This window comes from Erythrolamprus reginae, chromosome 1, assembly GCF_031021105.1.
Source record: "Erythrolamprus reginae isolate rEryReg1 chromosome 1, rEryReg1.hap1, whole genome shotgun sequence".
In the NCBI taxonomy this organism is placed as follows: Eukaryota; Metazoa; Chordata; class Lepidosauria; order Squamata; family Dipsadidae; genus Erythrolamprus; species Erythrolamprus reginae.
The window spans coordinates 45,011,326-45,028,060 of NC_091950.1; the positions used below are offsets into that span (position 1 = coordinate 45,011,326).

The 16,735-nt window shown below is 43.7% G+C and overlaps 1 protein-coding gene across 1 annotated transcript in view; it reads left to right on the forward strand.

The window, feature by feature from the left end:
• The window catches only part of JAG2 (jagged canonical Notch ligand 2), a 98,886-nt gene that overhangs the window by 21,001 nt on the left and 61,150 nt on the right, over positions 1–16,735 (forward strand). The window lies entirely within an intron of this gene.

The window sequence follows — 16,735 nt, forward strand, 5'->3', positions numbered from 1 at the left end:
CGCGGCAAGGTCTGGAACGTAACTCCCGCGATAGGTGAGGGATTACTGTACTTCATGTTTGCCCTGTATGCATGTGGGAACCCACTGACTTTATTGGAGCTTGCATAAGTTAGTTTCAAATCCATGTAATTGTAATAGATTTCAGTAATCCCTTGTTTTTCGCGGGTGATGCGTTCCAAGACCACTCGTGAAAAACGAATTTCCGTGAAGTAGAGGAAAGATATTTTTCTATGTATTTAACAAGTATTTGGACTTTTAAAACCCACCTTTTGCATTAAACAGTCATTCTATGTTTCTCAGCTGGAACTACATGTGATATCCTACCAGTTTCTTTAATGGAGTACAGTAGTACTGTAGAAGAATTTTATGAATTTTTAATGGATTTAAAATTTTCAATGGATTTAAGCCCCCTTTGAAAACCCGTGAAGTATCGAATCAGCAAAAGATGAACTGCGAAATAGCGAGGGATTACTGTAGTCCTAAATGCAATATTACTCCAATTATGTCTGATTTAGAATGATAAAGTCTAGGTGAAGAAAAGCTGAATCCCTTTCATGTTACTATTTGCTAGCACTCTTCCAACAGATCTCGTTTCCACTTTCTGAGAGAATGGAGTGATCTTGGCAAACTAGAGTGCGAGGACATTGCTATCTGGCAGCAGTGAAAAAAACGTTTGGTTTGAGTGTTGAAAAATAGCAACACCAAATACAGTGGTACCTCTACTTAAGAACGCCCCTACTTAAGAACTTTTCTAGATAAGAACCGGATACTCAAGATTTTTTTTGCCTCTTCTTAAGAACCATTTTCTACTTAAGAATCCGAGCCCGGAAAAAATTCCCAGGAAATTTGAGAGCGGCACGAAGGCCTGGCCAGTTCTCCGTACTGAGAGAGCGGGTCCAGCAGTCACATGGGTTACTCGCTGTCCAATCCGTCGAGAACCGAGCCTTGTCTTTAAAAAGCCTGCTGGATCCGCCCCTTCCCCAGAATTCGCTCGGTCCTGCGATCCAGCAGGACATGTGGCTCGTTCCTCTCGCAAAACACCTTTGTGATCACATTACAAGCAATTGTGTTCTCTTCGCCAATGATGTAAAACTTTTCAACACCACTCATAACACAGTTACTCTCCAGAAAGACCTTGACTTTGTGTTCGAATGGTCAAACATCTGGCAACTCCAAATATTAACCAACAAATGCTCTGTCCTACAGATTGGCAAAAAGAATCAGAACACCAAATACAAGGTGAATAAGGAAGACCTTACAGACAACCCTCACTCTGTAAAAGACCTTGGAATACTCATATCAAATGACCTAAGTGCCAAAGCCCACTGCCACAACATCACCCAAAAAGCTTCAAGAGTTGTTAACTTAATCCTACACATCTTCTGCTCCGGCAATCTTACACTACTAACCAGAGCATACAAAACTTTCACCAGATCAATCCTTGAATACAGCTCATCAGTCTGGAACCCACACCACATTTTGGATATAAACACTCTAGAAAATGTCCAGAGATACTTTACCAGAAGAGCCCTTTACTCCTCCACTCGCAACAGAATACCCTACGAAACTAGATTAGCAATCCTAGGTTTAGAAAGCTTAGAACTACATTGCCTTAAACACGATCTAAGCATAGCCCATAAAATCATATGTTACAAGGTCCTTCCTATCTTCACAACACAACAACACACGAACACATAACAGATACAAACTTAATGTTAACTGCTCCAAACTTAACTGCAGGAAATACAATTTTAGTAACTGAGTAGTTGATGCATGGAATTCACTACCTGACTCTGTAGTATCATCTCCTAACCCCCAAAATTTTACCCTTAGACTATCCACTGTTGACCTCTCCCGATTCCTAAGAAGTCAGTAAGGGGTGTGCATAAATGCACCAGCGTGCCTTTTGTCCCCTGTCCTAATGCTTTTGGGTTTTTTTACTAGTACCATGCATATGAATATTATTATATCTAATGTTTCTTCATATTTTTTTCTTTTTCTTCTCTTCTTACTAGTATCATGTATATGAACATTATATCTTTACATACCTCCAATATGTACTTGACAAAACAAATAAAATAAATAAATTATTACCATCTAACTTACATATTCTGGAAATATTTATTTAGAAAGAAAATGACTTCTAGCAGGAAAATGGCTAGGTGTCTGTGATTCACACATGGGTTATGCAACTCAGAACTTGTAAAGTTATTTGGATGCCATGTAGTATAAGCTATACAACTAAACGGCTCTTACTAAACTGTAAAATTGGTAGGTTTTTTTAAAACAAGATCACCATTATTCTTGTTTTCAAGCTATATTTGGGAGCACACTCCCCCCCCCCCCCAAATTATAATGCCATTATAACTCCCTCATCTAAGCTTTCTACTCTATTCGGTGATTCTTCATCTCTTGGGGAGAGTGATAAAAAATTCTTTCTGCAAGGAGTCCTCAAATTTTTGTTGTGTCATTGTTGGCACTGAGGAATTGTTGTCTAAGAGACTTGCCTCACCTAGTTCCAACCAGCAGCATGATACAAGCCTTGTTACCTCCAACAGCCTCTTTAGTCATTGTCTTGCTAATGAAATGGTAGTTTACTTATATTCTACAAGACAAATAAAAAAGGTTTGGGCAGAAGCCAAGAGAACTTGAAGAGAGGCAGTTAATAAATTAAGAAGAGAGAAAAGAAAGGGAGAGAACAGTATGTAGACAACAGAAATTATTGGCCCCTCTAACAAAATGAATGATCACTCTGAACATTCTGTCTAAACATTCAAACAATGTTCATATTATCTTTTCATGAAATGCTATTGTTAATTTTTTTTATTGTTTATAAACAGCTGCTTTTTGGAGTAAATAAAGACAAACTATTTCTCATGATAAAATTCCATGCTCAGGAAAACATTTAAGAGAACACAAGGTTAAGAATTGTTGCATCTTAACTATTTAAGGATAGTAAGATTATCAATGATATTTATGTCCATGTAAACTTATGCTACTTCTGACAAAACAATTATTATTTTTTTAAATAATTCTTGAAAAGGGGAAATATGCAGAAGAAGACCCAGGCAGCTGTGCTGGTGTCAAACTAGGACTCTTATAACCAGGTTCTTCTGAAATGAAAAAGCTTTGACTGGGGTGTGAATAGAGGCCATCTTCAGAGTATGAGAACAGCTTTGGCAGCATGTGTAAAAGGTGGCATAAAGAAGGCCCAAGCTGATACAACAATGGCATTTGATGTTGGTGGCAGGGGCAGCTGACAGCAGCTGGTAGACAGACAGACAGACATAAATGCAGGTGGCCTGAATTTGGTTTATGTGATAGCAGGAGTAATATAAGAGCCAGAACTTCAGGGACAATTCATATGCCCCTTCATATCTTAATGTCAAACAATCACTGAAAAAATGGGTGTTAAGCAAAGACTGCCTGCATTTGTTCTCCTTTCAGTCTTTTCTTTTGTAACTTAAATATTTCCATTCCTTTCACTGTTCCTCTGAGCTTAATTTCCAAATGCTTTATCAGGTTTGTGGTTCTCTTCTAAATGCAGCTTCTCTGTAACTTTTAAAATTCAGTGCTCAGTGCTGGGCCTGGTACTTCAAGAGCAGTCTAAGGTAGTCGACAATGCAGTGGTCAGAATTTTGTCATTTACTGTGAATTACATTTCCAGCATTAAAAGAATGATAGCTAACTATTTTTAAACATTCTGTGATCCAATAAACATTGAATGTTTTTCTATTGTTCTTGTTAAATTAATTCAGTATTTTAAGGAATAAAAAGCATATATTAAGGGGCATGCATAAGCGCACCATCATGCCTACCATTCCTGTCCTAATGTTTCCTTTTATTTGTATCCATCTCATGTATTCATAGTCATGTTTATACTTGTATCTGTTTTCTAAAGCATGCTTGATGAAAATAAATAATTAAACAAAAATATCTAAACATTTCTTGAAACTTGAAGTCATTGGTTGGACAAAATAGAATACTATTAATTTTCTTCCACAAGTTTCTTGTATATTATCCAGTTATATTTTGTTGGTTTTTTAAAATTCTATACTAATAAATTGATTTAATATTTGGCTTACTGTAGCTGCTTATATGAAGAGCTGGATAAAGATTAAAAATTGTAAGCAAAGGAATACATTAAAAGAAAATATTTGTAGCTCAGGGTTGAAGAGGTCCTTGGTTCTCTCTGAACTAACCCTATGTCTAATCCTGTTGAAAATATGGTTAAATACTGTATTTTTCGGAGTATAAGATGCACCTTAGTTTTGGGGGAGGAAAACAAGGGGGAAAATTCTGCCTTCCTAACAGCAAACAGTACAGATGATGTACGCTGTTCACTGTGTATTTCTGTGCATGTGTGCCTGAGCCATAGAAATAGCAAAGAATTGGAAAAATATACATTATGGCTATACATCAATGCCAGAAGGTTTTTTAACTCTATTGGATTTGTATTCTATTGTTGTTGTTGTGAGTCGCTCCGAGTCTTCGGAGAGGGGCAGCATACAAATCTAATAAATCTTAATCTTAAAATATAGTCATACTAACTCCATCCAATTATTTAAATAGATCTATTCCAAGCACAATTAAGTCAGCATCCTGCCTTATCTTAATACTTAATACACCAGGACATTGTTACATTTCAGACTATACTTCTACAGATGCTGTTAAAATTGATACAGCTTTCTGGAAGTATGGTTATTCTCTGCTATCTAAAATCTTGACATCAAGTATTTATTTTAAAAAGTTTCATTTTGTTAAGTTATCTACAACAATAATAAAGTAGTCTTTAAAAATAGGTCTAATACTTTGAATATTCTATAGGCAATTATAGTGATTGACTTACTTCCTTGCAGCAAATGACAGCCAGCTAGTTTCAGCACAGCCTGATTAGCACAAGAAAATAAAAATCTGCCTCTATGCCTCAGCAATTTGCCTCCTTGCAGTTTTAGTTTCACTTTCAGATTTAGCACAATCAGCTAATAGTTTCAGGCAGCAGGGATTGCCATAGCCTATTGCTGCCTATGTGCAGCCTGAATCAGCTGATGTTTGGGAAGTGGATAATTAATTGCTTGTGCTAATTAGGCATTCTGTTTGCTACAAGGAGGCAAATTGTTGGTAGGCAAGAACCAAAGCATGGAGATGGCTGGGCAGGGCAACATTCAATATATAGGGTGCGTCTTATACACCGAAAAATATGGTATGTGCGTGTATTGTGAAATTGAGGTTTTTTTCATCATGTCTTCCAATTGCTAGTTGGTGTTCATGGGTGCACTTTGCTAATCTGCTAATCTTTTCTATGTTTGTCCTATATAATGGCTGTTGCAATCCTTACACTCTATTTTGTAGATGACTCCTTGTTCTTTTTTCTTCCTGGCTTGCCGGGTCTTTTGCTTTACTTGGGATGTTTTGGAGACTTAGTTGGTTTGTGTGCTATGGTGATGCCATGCGGTTGTAATAGTCCGTGGATGGTTTCCGAAGTATTTTTGATGTCTAGGAGTGTTATCATTTTCACAGCTTGTATTGGTTGTGCTGTATTGGGCTCAATAGTTAGGCACTTCTTCACAAAGTTTCATGGATATCCATTTTGATGGAAATGTGGAAAATATTATATAGAAACTATTTTTCCTTTTTCTACTGTTCAGGATTACTGCAGTGTGTTTATGTTATCCAAATTGTGTTGGGTTGTTATCTGGGTAGTGGATCACTTGGTTGGTATGGATAATGTTATGATAAACATTTGTTTCTAATTTCCACCACTCCTTTTGCTGTTGCAAATATCCAGAAAGGATTAGCATGTTAGCTGTTTTTTTCTTCCCTGTTATTCCTTTGAAGATGATGTTAATAGTTCCATATCTGTTCCATAGTTGGTTCTTTTTTATTATGGCAAAAGTGTCACATGCACACTTTGGATCTATACTTTCGGTTGTATGTATGTATTAAGAGCCCTGTCAATTCCAGGCATTGCATTATGGTCTCTATGACAGTGAAAGCTCATTGCATTGCCAAAAAAGCACTAAGAATTGTTAATCTAATTTTGTGTAGTTTCTTCTCTGGTAACATTGTATTACTAACTAGGGTATACAAAACCTTTTCCACACCAATTCTTGAATACAGCTTGTCTGCCTGGAATCCATACTGTATATCAGACATCAATACAATTGAGAGGGTCCAGAGATATTTCTCAAGAAGAGTACTCCACTTCTCTACTCACAATAGAATCCCTTATGCCAGCAGGCTTGAAATTTTGGGCTTGGACAATCTGGAACTACACCACCTGTGGTCTAATATAAGCATAGTACACAAAATTGTCTGCTACAACGTCTTATCTGTCAACAACTTCTTCAGCTTCAACCTCAATAATACACAGGCAAACCGTCTCAAGATAAATCGCTCCAAACTCGATTGCAGAAAATAAGACTTCAGCAACAGAATGGTCAAAGCCTAGACTGCTCTACCCAACTCTGTTGTTACATCCTTCCCAGCTTCAATCATAAACTGTCTCCCTTGGACCTCACCACATTCCTAAGAGGTCCGTAAAGGGGGCATGCATTAGCGCACAAGCATGTCGACCGTCCATGTCCTGCTGTCCTCATTTACTTGTATTCATTTCCTTCATTCAGGTCCATGTTTATTATTCATACCGTCTTGATCCAATACAAATAGCAATAGCATTTAGACTTATAGACCACTTCACAGTGCTTTACAGCCTTCTCTAAGCAGTTTACAGAGTCAGCAGATTGCCCCCTGCAATCTGTGTCCTCATTTTACTGACCTCAGAAGGATGGAAGGCTGAGTCAACCTTGAGTGAGGATCGAACTGCTGGAGTGAGCAGTGAGTTCACTATAGAACTGATTGTAATCACTGCACCATTACGGCTCTTGAAATATAACTCAAGAATCATCCTTGATTTTCTTAGATGGATGCCTTTTAAAGAGAATGAGTTATTACTTTATCTTTCAGTGACTTCTGAAACTTTTGAAAAAGTTTTCTTTTTCACTGAATTAAGTCTCCTTAATTGTTACTTAGTGTATCAGTTCAAACCTTCAGTTTCCAGATTCTTAATAATTATATTTCAAACTGTATAATTGTGTGCCATCCCAGTAGTAATAGCATTTGAAGCATTTGGGAAAATTCTAATCTATCAGAGCCAATCTCAATCTCAATTTACCCATCTAACATGGAAAGTTATTATACTATATATATATATATATATATATATATATATATATATATATATATATATATATATATATAATTTGAGAGCTACTGTTCTAAACTTTAACATTCCCACTATTCTTTTTCAAAATGTCCATCCACGTGTACTGTACTGTACTGAACTTTTTAAATCTTTCTACTGTTGCTGTTCTTTTATATGTATTTGTTACATAGTTCATTTCTCATTCATTTTCTCTGTGTGACCAAATATCCTCACAGTTGTGTTGGTCATTCATTTTGTATTCAGTCAGCATGTCAGTCATTCTTGATCCTCTCATTTTTTATTACTCAAATTTATTCAGTTTCCCCTTCTCATTGCTTTCAACTGTAGTCTACTCCCTTGATCCCATTGTGGATTAAAATGTGCATTCGGTCTTGTTATGTCTACTTGGGAAGAAAGTTGTCTTCACATACATTATTCATTTGTTTGCTTTAATGCACAGACATTTAAAAAGTGTTATAATACATGTGAAAGACTCCATTTTAAGTGCAATATTAAACCTGGATCATATAGTCATAGTGATCAGTCTTTCCATTGTGTCAATAGAGAGTCAGTTAATGAGCAGTCAACAAAGATAAAACCATAAAGTTGGAAGTGAAGCTTGCATGTCATCTAATCTGACCTCTGATCAGTACTGCATTATTAGAGAAACTGGCAGATGACCATCCCAGGTATCGACAAACCCAGGCGCCTGGTCGCCAGTGGCGCCTAGAAAATGTTGTCTGGCGCCTAGAAAATGTTGCCTGCTGTACTGTATGTATACAGCAGAGGTCCCCAACCGCCGGTCCGCGGACCGGGACCGGGCCGTTGGGGCTTTTCAGCCGGTCCGCGGCGCCAGGGCCCCCTCGGCCTTTCCGCACCACCAGCGGCGCTCCCCCCGCCAGCCAGCCAAGCCCCGCGCCCGCCGGAACCGGCTCCTCGCTCTCCCCCCGCCGCCCGCCGCGTTTGCAGGAGGTGGGGAGGGTTGGGCGGCCCGCCAAGGCCAGGAGGGACGCCGCTGCCCCCCCCTTCCCTCTCTCCGCCCGCCGCTGCGCCTCCTTGACGGCGAGAGGAAATGCCGGCAAAGGCTTTCCTCAGCGGAGGCCGGCGAAGGTGATATTGAATGTCGGGGGAGAACGGGCGGTTGCACGCGCTTCCTATCTCCCTGCTAGCCCACTCGGAATATTCAAAATAAGAAAAACCTTTGCCGGCGAAGGCTTTTCTTATTTTGAATATTCCGAGTGGGCTAGCAGGGAGATAGGGAGCGCGTGCAACTGCCCGTTCTCCCCCGACATTCAATATCACCTTCGCCGGCCCCGCCTCTCCTGCAAACCCCCTTGCTGAGAGCCCGGGGCGAAAGTGCTCTCGCAAAGGTGAGGCGGGCAGGGCGTGCGCGCGTCATCGCTGAGAAGAACGGAGAGAGAACGAGAGTGAGTGAGAGCAACAGACAGCAAGATAGAGAGAAAGTGAGAAAGAGAGAGTGAGAAGGGGGGGAGAGAAAGAGATAGCAAGAGAGAGAACAAGAGAGAGAAAGAGCGTGAGAAAGAAAACAAGAAAGAGTGAGAGAGAGAGAAAGCAAAAGAGACAGAAAGAAAACAAGAGAGAGAAAGTGAGAAGAAGAGAGAGAAAGAGGGGGAGAGAGAGAGAAAGAGGGGGAGAGAGAGAGAGGGGGGGGAGAGAGAGAAAGAGAGGGAGAGGGAGAAAGAGAGAGGGAGAGGGGGGAGAGATAGCAAGAGAGGGAGAGAGGGAAAGGGGGAGAGAGGGGGGAGAGAAAGAGAGAGGGAGAGAGAGAGGAGATAAAGGAAGAGGAGAGAGAGAAAGGAAGAGAAAGAAAGAAAGAGGGATAGAAAGAGAGAGAGAGTGAGAGATGCTCAGTGAGCCTTTCTTTGAAGTTGCCTCTTTCTTTCTCTTTCTTGCTTTCTTTCTTGCTCTTTTTCTTTCTCTCTTTTACCTTCCCTTCCTCTATTTCTTCTTTTCTTTCTCCTTCCTACCTTCTTCCCTTACTCTCCCCTTTCATAAGTTTCCTTGCTTCCTTCCTCTGTTCCTGTCCCTTCCCCCTTTCTTTCTTTCTTTCCTTCCTTTCCTCCCTCCATTTCTTGCTTTCCTTTTCCTTCCTCCCTTCTTTCCTCCGTCATTCCCTTCTTTCACTCCTTCCTCTATTACTCTCCCCTTTCACACCTTTCCTTGCTTCCTTTGCACCCTTCTTTTGTTCCTGTCCCTTCCCTCTTTCCTTCCTTCCTTCCCACCCTCCGTCCATTCATTCACCCATTCCTCTCTTGATCGCCCCTTTTACGGCGCCGCTGACAGCTAGCTCCCCCCCCCCCACCGGGCCATGGAAAACTGGTCTAGCTTAAAGCCGGTCCCTGGTGCAAAAAAGGTTGGGGACCTCTGGTATACAGTATATTTTTCCCGCCTTGTGTTTACGCCCAGAAATGGTACATCTTGGCTTCCGTAGCTCCGCCCATCAACCTCGGAGCGAGCTGCTTTCCCAGCGTCCCCTGCGCTTGCGTGCGTCTCTCCCTCCCCCCCTTGCCTCCATTCCGCCTCCTACTCGAACCCCTTCACTCCCCCCCACCGCACACAGACGCTCCGATCTTGGCCGCTCACCCGCCTTCGGAGAGAAGCGGAAGCCCCTCCCCTCCCGGCGTGAGGTTTTGTTCATTCCTCCTCCGGCCGCGTGCGCGGTGACTTCCGACCAGTAACCCCTCCTCCCCCCTCCCCCCCTCACCCGCGTCCCCGGCCCGGTCTCCCTTTCCTTCTTCTCTGTTTCGGTTTCTGACTAACGGTCTCCCCTCGGATCCCGACGGGAGTACAGCAGAGCCGGCTCGGCGGAGCCAGGCCTGCGCCGGGGGGGAGGGGGTGAAAGCGATGTCAGGTGGAGACTCGGCAGCTGCCGCGGCCTCCCCTCAGCCGTTGCCCTTCTCGCTGCCCAAGCCTCCCCCCCTGATGCAACTGAACCCCGGCGAAGGCGTGCGTCCTGTGGGACCTCCCGGGCCGGAACAGTCGCCGAAAAGCGCTCGCATGGGTGGCCGGCCGGACTGGCCTGCCGGGAAACCCGTCAGTCTTCTGGCGCCTCTCCTTCCGCCGCGCGGGGAACCCGAACCGCTCCTTCCCTTCGGGCCAGTAATCTCAACCACACCGGACTACGGTGTGGTTGAGATTACTGCATTGGCTCATCATTTTCGTAAACAGCTATCTCCACCTGAAAGTGATGACCAATGCATTCACTCACTCCTCAATGAGTGGTATGAGTTTAAGGTCCTTGGAAAAGGAAAGAAACTGTGTGAGCTTCTGGATTTGGCACTCTCCAACACCGAGAGATTTCCAGTTCTGGGAAACCTGTTGTCGATTGTAGCGGTGCTCCCTGTCTCAACCTCATGTTGTGAAAGAGGATTTAGTTTGATGAACATGGTCAAAAATAAATTCAGATCAAGGATGCAAGAAGAAAGTTTAAGTGACTTGTTTATGATCACCATGAATGGGCCATCTGTGAAGGCGTTTGATCCTGCCAAGGCTGTGGACCACTGGTACTTCAGCTCTAAAATCACAAGGCATGTTCATGGCCACAAAACGCAAAGTGAAAAACACTAGAATGTTGCCTAAAATCTAAAATATCAAAATATAATATTTATTATCTTTAAAAGTAAAATGTTGTTTATAACGTTTGTAATGGTTTTTTTGTTAAATTAAAAACCAAGTTTGCTTAAGAAAAATTCTGGCTCCTAAATTTTTTGGCTGGCTCCTAGATTCTGAACAACTTTGTCGACCCCTGGACCATCCAGATGCTCTTTGAAGACTTTAAACCTCCATCCTCACAGTTTTAATGCATTAGTTGTAATGCTATCTTCTGGCTAATAGAGAATTAGTACCCTCCATATTCTGTATGAAAGTTCTTCAGACAATTCCCTTAATCAATTTTCCTGTGAAATCTATAATTGTTTTGGATTGAGCTTAGTTTCCATATTCTTCACTATCTTAGTAGCCTTTCTCATAACTTATTCCTATTTTGTCACTTTTTTAAATTGAACATACTGGTACAAATAGGGCATAATCAGGACACATAAATAGAACCAATCTCTCTCACAATCTAGGCTCTGTCTCTGCTAGTGCATCAAGGTAGCTTTTTTTTGGGGTGGGGGGACCTGGATCCAACTGATGGCTCATATTTAATTTACAGTCAACAAGATATCAGGTCTCTTTAGAATAACAGAATTGGAAGGACCTTGAAAGTTTTCTGATCCAAAACCTTTTTCAAACAGGAAACCCTATAACATTTGAGACAAGTGCTTGTCCAATCTCTTCTTTAAAACTTCCAGTGATAGAGCACCCACAACTTCTGACGGCAAGCTGTTGCACTGATTAATTGTTCCAATTCGGGAAATTTCTCCTTATTTTTAGATTGGCCCTTTCCTTGATTAGCTTCCTGCTATTGCTTCTTGTTTTGCCTTCATATGCTTTGTAAAATATGTTAATTGCCTCTTGCTCAGCAACTTAGATATTGAAACACTGCTATTTGTCACCCTAGTGCTTTTTTCCATTAAATTATAGATATACTCAATTCCTGCAACCATTCTTCATATGTTCTCTGTACTGGAAGAGTGGGTCCAGCGGTCACGTGGGTTGCTCGCTGTCCAATCTGCAGAGGACCGAGCCTAGTCTTTAAAAAGCCTGCTGGATCCGCCCCTTCCCCAGAATTTGCTCGGTCCTGCGATCCAGCAGGACATGTGGTGGCTCACTCCTCTCTAAAAACACTTTCCCTTCGTTCTTCTTCAATTCAGATAAGTAAAATTTGCGATTGCCTTTTACTTACAGCTTACCTTGTTTTCGCGCCAGCTGGGCTCGGTGCCAAGGGAGAAGCCGCGGGGCGGCTATAGCTGCATTTTTCCAAATCACCTTACTCGTGCTGCTGCTGCACTGTATTTTTTTAACAAAATCTAATCGGCTAGGAGGTTTACTGGCAAGCTAAGAAAACAGTGGAAAAGGGGCTCTTTTTCCTCCTGCGGCGTGGGACACTTTAGCAAGTTCTCTTGGCTGTCTCCTGGACTTTAGTCTTCCCTCTGGTTTCAAAAAAACAGTGGAGCGGTTTAATTTGGCGCGAAGGCCCTCAGCATCCAGTAATTCCGGCACTTGCAGATCGCCTACGCATGTCCTGCCTGGCGCCAGTAAGTCCTCCGCTTGACCCTGGAGTAAGCTATGAGACCCTCAGGCCTTTTCTCCCTGGCTAGGCCTCCAAACCAGTGTGCCTTGGTTTACTTTTGTTAAGGTTAGCAAAGCTTGCCCTTCTGTACTCACTGGCACGAACTCTGGTATCGACCAGATTGACTTTGAGTTGCAGACGCTCCTGGTCCTAGGAGCAGGGCCCCCCTTCCTCTTGGGAACGTTGCCCTATAGAGCTTCACCCACCAATTTTTGGCTCAAGTCTTGTCCCTGTAATTTGTTCAGGCCATGACTTCGTTTCCCAAGAGAGGCACTTCTAAAGGTCCCAGAGAGGTTAGGCCTACTGCCGATGAAATTGATACAATCCCCCAGGCCTCTTCCTCCTCTTCCTCGGGAGCCCCTATAATGGCTAGACCCACCAGGGCTGAGAAGAGACGGGACCAAGCTCTGCAAAGGATGCATGAGAAATCGGCTAAACGTTTAAAATTGCAGGCCCAAGTGCAAGTTAGCCCTAACCCTCCAGAGGCTTCTAAACTGCCTCCCTCTGGGGTCCCTGTGCTTTCTCTGGATGAGCCAAACCTAAACAGACCCCAACCTAACTTATGTGACTTAGGTCCAGAGGAGCCAGACATTAAGATGGAAGATCCCTCCGAGCCAGACCCAACCCAGGCCTTCAGGGCATCTCCCTCTCTACCTGTTACCATTACTAACCTTCCTCCAGGGCTTCAATCTATGTATTCTGCCTTGTCTCAAGCCATTGATGCCAAGCTCTCGGCTATCAATGTGCCTTCTCACTCTCATCCCCCTCCACGCGCCCCTCGGCCCATGAGTTCTTTCTCATCCTACAGAATTCCAGTTCATGAAGACTCGGATTCCTCTCAGGATGAGAATGATGATATGGACGTAGAGGACAAGGATGACCCTTTCCAATGCCCGTCAGAGGATGAGGAATCACAGAGCAAGATTCCAACTCCTGCTGCAATTTTTCCATTCCAACTCTTCAAATCACTTATATTCAAGGCAAGAGTTGCCACAAGCTTGGCTGGTCAAGATAAACAATCTGTTCCTCCTACAGATCCTCCGGAGGAAAATCTGCTATACTTCATGGAGGAACAGGAAGACAACGAAGTCATCCCCATGCCCAAATTGTTCAAAGATGCTCTGCTCAAGCAGTGGAACCACCCGGCTTTCGGCTTAAATCCCACAACTAAAAACAAGAAGTTATATAAGCTTATGAAGATCTTCTTGTCTGTCCCAAAGCTGATGAATCAGTAAAGACTCTACACTCTGCAGCTGCTATGCCTGGTGAAGCAGAGGAGGTGTTTAAGCCTGAAGACAAGCACTTAGAGCAAATGCTCAAAAGGTGTTTCTTCGCGGATACCTGGGCTATTAAAAGTGCAGCAGCAGCATCTTTCTTCTCTAGAGCTATTCTCTTTTGGCTTCAACAGCTCCAGCAGCATATCCCCCCTGATGATCTATGGGTCCAACAGGATTTTAATAAATTTTTTCAGCAGCCCAATATGTAGCGGAAGCTACCTTGCAATCATCAACATTTGCGGTAAGGTCAGTAGCGGCCTCAATGACAGCCAGAAGACTTCTATGGCTCCGCCCTTGGCAGGCGGAAGTGAGGCAAAAATGGCAGCTAGCCATGGGTCCTTTGAAGCGCGACCTTCTATTTGGTGACCTCTTGGACCCCCTTCTCACTGAAACCGCTGACAAAAAAAGTTTTGGGGCCCACCAACAAGAAGGCCATCAAAACTCAACCCTTTCGACGTCCCAATCATCAACAGGATCAAGGGTTCGCGTTCCAGAAAAACTCAGGTCAGTATTCCCCTCGTTTTCGTTCACAAGCTGGCAGAAACCCCAGGGGTAGAGGATCCCGTTTTCAAAGAGGTTCTTCCTTGACCAGAGCTTCCAGAAAGCCCAGATAGTGATCTCCATTCTACTCCCATTGGGGGGCACCTAGCGCCGTTAGGTTGGCACCGTTCCTGTAAGGACCCCTGGGTTATTTCTACTGTGGAATGGGGACTTCAATTGGAGTTTATTTCCATGCCTCCCAAACGTTTCATTTCATGCCCATCCCCCAGATCTTCTCCATCTTGCCTCCGAATGGAGGAAGCTATTCAATATCTGTTGTCTATCAGGGCTATCCAACCAGTTCCTTCTTCCCAAAGAGGTCTTGGCTTCCACTCCATCCTCTTCATGGTCCCTAAGACATCGGGAGGATGGAGGGCCATCTTAGACCTTAAAAGATTAAACCAATTCATTAAATATAGGAAATTTAAGATGCATTCCTTGTCATCCATCCTAACCTCTATCCACCCAGGAGACTTTATGGTTTCCTTGGATCTGACGGAAGCCTATCTCCACATACCTATTGCTAAGGGTCACAGGCAATTCCTACGTTTTGCCTTCCAGGGCAAACACTATCAGTATAGGGCTATGCCCTTTGGGCTGTCCTCGGCTCCTCGAGTCTTTACTAAGCTCCTAAGCGCCCTGGCGGCTCATATCCGAGCCACGCCCATTCATATTTTATGCTATTTGGATGACATATTAATTCACGGTTCCTCTAAAGAAGGCACCTGTTCAGACCTCAATATTGCCATGTCTATTCTACAGGATCATGGTTTTTCCATTAATTTTTTAAAAAACCAGCTCCAGCCGTCTATTTCCATTCAACATCTGGGGGATATCATAAATTCAGATCTCTCTCAGGTCTTTCTCTCTACTGAGAGAAAGATCAGTATTACGGAGCTTATCTCCCAGATAAGATCTCAGAAAAGGACTTCCATCGTCACCCTGTCTTCCCTACTGGGAAAGATGGTGTCCTGCATTGGCATTATCCCATGGGCTCATCTTCACGCCATCTTACCATTCCAGAGATCGGGGAACAGCAGCTCAGCACGCCTCATCACTTTCCGATCACAGTCTTAAGATCCCTTACGTGGTGGACCTCCCCCGCTCTGGACAAGGGATTCCCCTTCAGGTGTCAATTTACCATCAGCACGGATGCCAGCTTAACGGGCTGGGGAGCCCATGCTCAGGGCTTGATACGTGGGCAGCGGAGGAGGTTTCCAGACTTATCAACTGGCTGGAATTGAGAGCTGTGTCGTTAGCCCTCAAACAATTCAAACCACACATCATCAATCAACATGTCCTGATTCTCATGGACAATATAGCTACAAAGAGCCATATTTGCAAACAAGGGGGCACCAGGTCCAAGGTCCTGATGAAAGAAGCCCTGAAACTGGGTCTCTGGGCAGAGAGACATCTACAGTCCTTATGGGCCGACCACATATCGGGAGTTCTCAATGTGCAGGCAGATTGGCTCTTCCGGTTGACTCTGGATTCAGGAGAGTGGAGCCTTCATCCAGCAAACTTGCCTCAGATTCGGTCACCCATCGCTACACTATTTGCGACCACGACCAACACTCAACTCCCTCAATTCTACTCCAGGTTTCCATCCCCGGGAGTGGAGCCAACAAATGCACTCAGAATTCCTTGGCCTCGAGGGCTGCTTTATGCCTTCCCTCCAATTCCAATTCTCCCAGATGTGATCCACAAGATCATTCTCGAGAAGGCCCAGGTGATTCTGATAGCCCCTCACTGGCCACGCCGGCCCTGGTTCGCGGACCTACAACGTCTGTCCGTCCAGGACCCCTGGCGACTCCCCATTTTGGAGGATATGTTGCAGCAGGGGGCCTCTCACCATCCAGATCTGGAGTGGTTCCACCTCACAGCTTGGCTATTATCCGGCGCGACCTAGATCTGCGAGGCTACAATTCGGACACTATAGAAATAATCCTGAAAGCCAGAAGAGTTTCCACCAACAGGAACTACGACCATACCTGGTCCAAGTTTCACCAATGGTGCTCACAGGAAGATCTATCCCCCCTGTGCATTCCCATTCACAGAATCGTAGCCTTCCTCGTGAAAGGTTTCCATCAAGGTCTCTCATCCAGCACCATTCGCCGTCAGCTAGCCGCTTTATCTTTGGTCTTAGCAGGGCCTCACAGACAACCACTCTGCTCTTTCCCAGAAATTCAAGAATTTCTAAGAGGTATTTCAAACCTCAGGCCTTCCAAGATCCACATATACCTGTCCTGGGACTTACAGCGGATTCTCCATTCCCTCACTCAGGCACCATACGAACCCCTAAGGTCAGAATCCTTCAGGTACCTATCTTATAATGTAGCATTACTGGTGGTGATAACATCTGCCCGACGCATCTCAGAATTGGCAGCCCTCTCCATTCGGCAGGATCTATGCCAGTTCTATACGGACAGAATAGTCCTGCGCCTGGATCCAACCTTTCTACCCAAGGTTAGTTCCATGTTCCACAGATCCAGGACATTGTGTTGCCTTCATTTTGTTCTA